The following is an 8,479-nucleotide window of genomic DNA, read 5'->3' on the forward strand; positions in this document are numbered from 1 at the left end:
TTGAGACATGTCTTGCACATCTGCTTGCAATGTTGATTTCTTTGCCATGGTAATCTTGGAAAGAGCAAAAATTAATCCAGACAATCATGAACTATAGAAAAATTGTTGTTCAAGGTATTGAACCCTCAATTTCTCAAAAGAATTAATCAAAGTCTGAAATATTTTCCACATAGATTCCAGCTGCTCTTAAATTCTTCAAAAGGAGGAGACGACAAGACATGAAGGCTACATTCAGTGTGGTTGCTTCATGAATCACTTGATGAAGGTTGGTGAACATCATGAAAAACAACAGGCACTTTAAATTTTTTTGGTCATATTCAACTTTGGGAACATGTCTTACATAGTTTGGGTTCCTAAATCAAGTTTCAATCAATTTAGCATGATAAATGAACAGTTTAAATAAAATAATTATGGCACTTCAATGGATTAATGTACAAAGAGAGAAACAGTGGAATTTATCAATAAGGATGTGATAAAAGAATCATGAAAGCCTCTTTTGATGTTCACTGAAAAGGACATAATAAATGGTAGAACAATTGGAAAGAAAGTATGTTGATTGATTATGATATATATACTATAGTGATGGTAACTCTTCTTGAGACATGTCTTGCACATCTGCTTGCAATGTTGATTTCTATGCCATGGTAATCTTGGAAAGAGCAAAAATTAATCCAGACAATCATGAACTATAGAAAAATTGTTGTTCAAGGTATTGAACCCTCAATTTCTCAAAAGAATTAATCAAAGTCTGAAATATTTTCCACATACATTCCAGCTGCTCTTAAATTCTTCAGAAGGAGGAGACGACAAGACATGAAGGCTACATTCGGTGTGGTTGCTTCGTGAATCACTTGATGAAGGTTGGTGAACATCATGAAAAACAACAGGCACTTCAATTTTTTTTTATGGAGGATGATCTCATCAATTACTTCTCTTTGATTCAAATTGCAGGCTTTTGAGCAGGAGTATACTATGGTGGGCAAGAAATAGATCAAGAAGCGATAGGACAGACATTAAGCATGCCACGCCAATGGACAACATAAGGACGGTTAGGGTTTTACCTTGCATCAAGCAATATTAGGATCCTCTGGTTTGACAAACAGATAGCCTTCTTGGATGTGCCTGCACACACTGCAAAAAATGGATGATGATCGGAGGCAAGTTACAAAGGTAGCACAAAAAATGGATAGAAGATGATGGCTGCTCCATGGTGTGCAACTGACATACAAAGGGGAAGGGAGAGATGCGCGTGCAGCCGAAATACAAAGGGAGAGTGAGCAAGACAGAATAGGGAAGACGTGAGAGAGGGATGGTGAACATCTTACATGTGTGAAGAAGAATAGTCGCCCCACCACGCTGTTATGAGAAAGAGAAGAGCATCAGTGCGAAGAAGATGAAAAATCCCTAATGGGAAACAAAAAAATCCTGGTAAAAAGTCTGACCCCCCGTGGTTGAACTTTTTTCCAGGATAACTTTACCCTGGTTAACTGAATTCAACAGGGAAAAAATTCCTGTGTTTGTTTGAATTGTCAAAATCTGTACAAACACGGCAAAATCACCCCGATGCACAGTAAAATACCTGTGCATCAAACAGGGCCTTAATGATTCCTAATTATAAATAACTAGCACCCTCCATCTCCATACTTCAGAATGATTAATGTTTTAACAAATCATTGTGTTTTTGTACTTTCATGAAATAGAGGGATTGTGTATGTGTTGTAAAATATCACTATTTTTGTGTTTACAAAGAAATATTTCAATCTTTCAAAAAAATTAGAGAAAAAGTCACAAGCATTTGATGAAACTTTAGAAGTGGAGGTATAATGTCATATACCACTTTATACGTGTGTGTGTGTGTGTGTGTAGCATATACAAAATTTATACTCAAGGTGAAAAAGTCTGATCCCTCAAGGTTGGACTTTTTTCCAGGCTAACTTTACCCTGGTTAACTGAATTGGGCAGGGAAAAATTTCTGCATTTGTTTAAATTGTGAAAAGCAGATGCAGTAAAATCACCCGGATGCACAATAAAATAACTGTGGATCAAACGGGGCCTTAATGATTCCTAATTATGAATAGCTAGCACCCTCCATCTCCATACTTCATGATGATTAATGTTTTAACAAGTCATTGTGTTTTTGTACTTTCATGAAATAGAGGGACTGTGTATGTGTTGTAAAATATCACTGTTTTTGTGATTACAAAGAAATATTGCAACCTTTAAAAAAATTTAGAGAAAAAGTCACAATCATTTGATGAAACTTTATAAGAGGAGTTATAATGTCATATACCATTTTACATGTGTGTGTGTGTAGCATCTACAGAAATTCATACTCTAGACACATTGTTTGAGAGAGCCATATTTTGAATAATTAAGGGTATAAGGAAACACAAAATAATTTTTTAATTCTTAATTGTTAGAGAATTTAAAGATACTTTTTTTTTTGACATTTTACTTTGAAAAGTCAAACTTTTTCATGGTTTTTAAAGCTATAACTTGTTATGATCATGGATTTAAGATGAGGCCCATGTAACAATAAATGGTTAAGGATAGAAGTTTTCTTAAATGAATTGTAATGTTTATTTTTGGATTTTTGTCGTCCACCACAAGAATACGAAAAAAGTTTTACATTCAGGAACGATTGAATGGGTGATTGCAAAAATGCACCACTAGATGGCAACGCGCGTGTCAAAATACATGCTAGCTCATTTCATCAAGAAAGTTCAAAAGAAATTAGTGACTTCTATTATACATAATGGTATATTGATCATTTATATATGTTCTAAATATGATTTCAAAATGATATGTCTAATTTTATCGATTGAAGAGTATATAAAAAACTCATTGTTGAATATGGAAGATCGAAATAAACTGCAAAGATAGATTTTGTCAAACTAGATGCCATGACCTTTTGATTGAATACAAGATTTTGTTGTAAACACATCCTTTTTTATATAACAACCATTGAATCTGTGAAAACTGTTGAAAGTTTATTAGATTTTTTGCAACAAACTTTGTGGCAACTGATGGAGAAATTATGTGTTAGTATGGAAAGTTCAACAATTATTTATTTCAATTGACAAAATATGTGTTTGCCGTAAGATATGGTTTGGTTTTGCTTGAAGTTATACATGTTAGCATTATCATGTTGAGTTAGTAATGTCATCTCAAAGTGATCATGACAAAGCTACAAAAACTTATCCAGATAATGTACATGGGTTGATTAGAAATGAACTTTCCATTTAGAAAATACAGCTCATGAGCATGCAGATGATAAGATGGAAGATCAAGATTTGCATAAGATGTATTTGCAAAGTTGTTCAATGATGTTGAATAAGAATTGTACCCTAGATGCAAGAAATTGTAAAAGTCATCTTTTATTATTGGTTTATTTTTCATAAAGTGACTTTATGGATGGAGCAATATATCATTTGTATGAGAAGTCACAAGCGATTCAATAGTTGCCTATTCTTCTTAGTAAGACATTCTTCCTGCTTTCCATCGTTATGAAAAACAAAAACTGACCAAGGTTGAAGACTAATAGAATCTTTAATTTAAGTCGGAATAGTAACAACAAATTTGATGGGATGCATATTTGAATGTTGTAAGCCTAAGGAGATGAAAGCCACTGTGCCATTTTCTTCTTTCCTCAAGATACTATTGGCTTACTCTTCTTTTCTTTTAACGAGGGGAACTTTGTTCCAATTGTTTAAAGAAAGTCAGCTTCAACATTCTTAGTTAAAAGGCCACAAACATACTCTTCTCCTTAGGGAAATTTCCTTAATCTGATAGATGCACGAACTCAATCATATGTTGTTTGGTGAAGATTCTATATATTAACAAAGTAGTGTGATGGTTCAAGTTGGAGTCAGGATGCAAAAGAAAACGATCATATTATATTTGAAAAATGACTACCAACACCACTTTCCTCATACCAAGCCTTCAAATAATATATCTATCGTCAAAAATTGCTCGAGAAATGAGATGACAAGATGATGAGTGCATTAAAAATGATATTCTAAAACATTCTACTAATTCTTTTGCTTGGAGATATTTTTATGAACTTTATCCAACTAATTTGCTACTATGGATTATATGAAGTAGTCATATATGATGTTGCACTTCTTTTGAGTAAATTCTCTTGGAAAAAGGATACATTTTTATTATAGCGGCTAATTAATGAATTGAAGTTATTGAGGTTGGCAGATACCTATCATAAAGACAAAAAAGAGATTTTCAAAATATGTGCAGCTTTTATTATAGACCACAAATGGTTTTCCTGCTTAGGGACTTATCAAGATAGAGTACAAAAAAACACCTAACAAGTTTTATGCACATTCTTATTATTTAATAAATAATAATAAAAAAATGTTAAGCGTAGACTTTGACCTGCATATTATACATATAGATTAGACAGATATTCATTTGATGAGACTAAAGAACTGAGAATGCTCATATCCATTGTTCTTTATTGTAGGAGAAAAAGTGGCAGAAATAAAGTAAACCATGCAATTGAAAGTTCCTTCATACTACTGGCAAAAAAAAAAATTTCCTACTTTCGAGTAGAAAATATGAACTTATTAATGTGAAACTGTCCTTATAAATATTGAGCACCTTTGAGTTTATGTATGTTGTAGAAGATGAACTATCCTTATAAATGTTGAGCACCTTTGATTTTATATATCTTGTAGAAGAGGAACTAGAGCTTCTCATATAAGGTTTTCATTATAACACAAACAAGTAGAAGAGAAGGCACATGTTATTGGAACATTACATTGATTTGTAAGCTCAAATCAAAGAAGTAAAGTTTCAAATGCCTAAAGGCACTGCAAGTGACCCATCTCTAATAGAAATTTTGTCACAAGTGATGGGGCTAGATAAATACAAGCTGATGTGTACATATGGGACGAGGATCAAATCATCATATTTATTGGTGCAATTCATAGTCAAATTAAAGCAGTGACACAAAAGCACGATCTTGTGTAGAGAGTTAGATCACAACAAGGTCAATCACATAGAGGTCAATCATGCTAAAAAATGCATCACACTACAGCAAAATGTAGTTTTTGCAACTATAAAAGGCAGTTGTTTTTCCCTTTTTTGTAAAAGATATAGGTACCGTTGCAAAAATTTGAGCAGACAAGGCAACTTGGGTATGATTTGCAAGATAGAAAACACTATTGCTAGCTATAGAAACAGGAATACTAGAGCGAGAAAAAAATTTTTGATGCCTCATTCTTCCACCCATGCTTTTTTTTTTTTCTTTGCTTCTCTCTCTCTCTCTCTCACACTTTCTGTTAGAGAAAGAACTTTCAACCATAGACACCTTTTCACCTTCCAAACTTTGGTTGGTTCTTGATTTTCACTTTGATGATAAACTTACAAGCCAGACTCCTCTTTTGCTTTCCAAAGTAGCTAGATTTCAGCTTTCTCATTCTTTTATAGTAGGCACAAGTTGCTCCAAAGGCCTGAAATAGCAGTGGTTTTCTTATGCTCTCATTATCTTATAGTAGGCACAAGATGTTCCAAAGGTCAATACGAGAACTGGCATTGGGACATCTACGGCCTCACAACAAGATGTGTGTTTATGTATTTGTTGGATGCTTTCAGTTTGCATGCCAGTTGTTCGACCAAATGCTTTACATACTGTTGTTTGGAATGTGTTGACTAGTGGACATTATCTGCTTATTGGTTGTGCTCCTGATACCTGATACACAAAAGTTGTTTGATGAATTGCCTATCAAGAAAACTTCATCATCTTGGAACATCATGATCACTACCAGTGATACACTGTACTGTTGTTTGCAAGAGGTAATGGGAATAATGCGTAGCATTGTATGAAGTAAATGAAATTGAATACTATATTTTGCATTGGCTATCTTTAATTTTTATGGTTCTTTAGGATCATTAGTGAAATCTACTTCTAGTGTCTATTGTATTTATTAGACTTCCTTTTCTACAAGCAATAGCATTGCAGCTTTCTACCTTTTATTGCAGGTGTGAGCATTTTTGAAAAGGTTTGTACCATAATGAAGCTTCAACAATGTTTCTTTTTTATTTCCTTTATATGTAACTTGCGTTTAATTAACAAAATATTATAGTTCAAAAGGTTAGAGCAATAGAGGAAAGTTATTGTTCATTTTTTCAACTAGCTCTCTATCAAATCAAGGCTTCATAGTGTGATTTTTTTTCCATGGAGACCGTTGTCCCCATCTTCTCTTACGTGTATGTAGTTATCTTTCAGATTGTACCAGAAACAAGATTGTGTTTGCTTCTTCGATCTGATCTTAAAGCATATTAAATTACCTATCTTCTAAATGTCCAAATTAAAAGAGGCTTTCTGGAGTCATACCCACCTCATGGGTCACCGTTGGGTGTTTATTGTCCACCATGTAGATTACGCATCCCTACCTTTTACTTCAAATAATTACGAATTAGTCCTTTAGGTTAAATATGTAAACAAGAACCATATTTTATGTACCTTTTCATTCTTTTCTCTATTAAATGATGCACGTACTCTTACGATAGGTAAGGGGAATCAATAGAATGACATATATGTTTTTTTTTAAATAACTTTAGACCATAAGTTGAGCACATCCCCATGTTTTCTTTGAAATAATCATTAGGCTATTTATGAGTTGCATCCCATGGTAAGCTACTAATGATAGTTAAAGAATATATATATATATATATATACATATATCGATGAATGTGGAAAACCACAAACATGAAGGTTTTGTTATTAATGTTGAAGGTTTCAAGTTTTAACTCGTACCTTTTTCTATTTATGCTTATGAAATCATAATCCCTATATCTATGCACTTAGGCTTGTAATTCTTCTTTCTTTACTTTCTTTGAAGTTGTCGAATTGTAACAAAACTTTGTTTTTCAACTAAGTCATATGAGTACTTCCTGTACCGCATTGCGATATGAACATGGCAAAGTAGGTACTTGGACATTTGCTACTTTTTGAATAAAAACTGATCCAAATTACTTACTTTTACTTATTTAAACTTGTTTCTATCTCTACTATCATTCTATTTTTTGAGAGCTATTGGTCATTAATGTATAATGTCCTTATTTATATTCTTTGTTATTTACATTTTTCTTTCATTTTGGAATTTTCATGGTATTTTGCATATATACATATATATAGCCTACCATACCCCTGTACCCACATTTGTTAAAATTGCCGTGCTCATACCCACATCTCCATGCTCATACTCGAACCCATATCTGCACCTATGTGACTTTGTACTTCAATAAAATTTGGACCATTTCTTGATTTGCATATGTCATCTTTGCGCAAAGGACAAGATAATCTTCTCTCTGTCGTTCCAATTTTATTGGATGTCTCCAAAGGGTCACAAAGTAATTCTAGAGAAAGTGTTATGACAATTACTTTTTTGAGTTAACAACACTTTTTTGGAGTTGATTGGTTTTCTAGACACAACCAATTATGATGGGGTACTAAAGATCAGTGCACAATAGGGCTCATATTTCAGAGACTATACATGTGTTTTATATATTTTAGTTAATTGTATTAATTACAGCTAGGGACATACCAATGATATAGAATATTTGCTTTTGCCCTTCTGAGATTTGAATCTAGAGCCATAATTTGCATGTATGAAGCTAACAACCAATAAGCTTTGGAAGGGCCATTTCCTTGGATTTATTTCTAGCTTGTTGAACCGAAAGGTAAAAACTGGTTTCATGGAATTTTGAGATACAAGGTACATAACCACTTGGGCAGGGAGGGGGAGAGAGAGAAAGAAATAGAGAGATAGAGAGAGAAAAGAGAGAGAGAAGAGAGAGGGGGGGAGATCACTTACATTACCAAACAACTTTGATGCATAATTCATTGTACACAAATGGGTGCATATAACCATCCTTGGCCATAGGTAGCTCGCCGGTGAGTACATCCGAATCAAAATTGGAAGCTGGTAATTACCAATGGAGTCGGATTTGGTGTTAGCCTGATTTGTTTCCCCCATTTTTGAGTCGAAAACTGCTTACATAATTACACTGAGTGTGTGGTTTTCTTTTTACTTATAAGAAATATGAAACACATTCTCCAGAATTTATCACTAAATTTATTAACCCATGACAAATTTGCTACCCGCACGCCCGTTTTCATTGACCCAAAACAAAAAAAGGTTCACTGGTTTTAATTGACATTTTCACTCCTTCACGTCTCCAAAGAGTAAAAATTCTGGAAAAAAAAATTCTCCATCTTTAGTGCACAACTGAAGACCAGTGGATGCATGAGATTTTTCTACTGTAAGTGCCGTGTCCCCAAATTTTTTCCGTTACAGGAATTATAAACTTTGTCTCTGGCATTTAACTTAAAAGACGAAGGTAATTTAGTTTTCTGCGCGCTTTAACCACGGTTGTTTGAGTGTTGTTTGGGTCGGCCGATATATATTTGTTGCTTTTCCGTACGAAACACTGAGTTTGAGGAGGAGCTTAGAGAAAA

General features: G+C 33.7%; 1 non-coding gene across 1 annotated transcript; it reads right to left on the bottom strand.

Annotated features, from left to right (window-relative positions):
- Positions 1-7,263: 7,263 nt before the first annotated feature.
- On the bottom strand, positions 7,264-7,366 carry LOC116263454 (U6 spliceosomal RNA). The gene has a single exon (XR_004174662.1). It is a non-coding gene; the product is annotated as a U6 spliceosomal RNA (small nuclear RNA).
- Between the last annotated feature and the right edge of the window lie 1,113 nt (positions 7,367-8,479).

Source organism: Nymphaea colorata, chromosome 10, assembly GCF_008831285.2.
Source record: "Nymphaea colorata isolate Beijing-Zhang1983 chromosome 10, ASM883128v2, whole genome shotgun sequence".
Taxonomy (NCBI): Eukaryota; Viridiplantae; Streptophyta; class Magnoliopsida; order Nymphaeales; family Nymphaeaceae; genus Nymphaea; species Nymphaea colorata.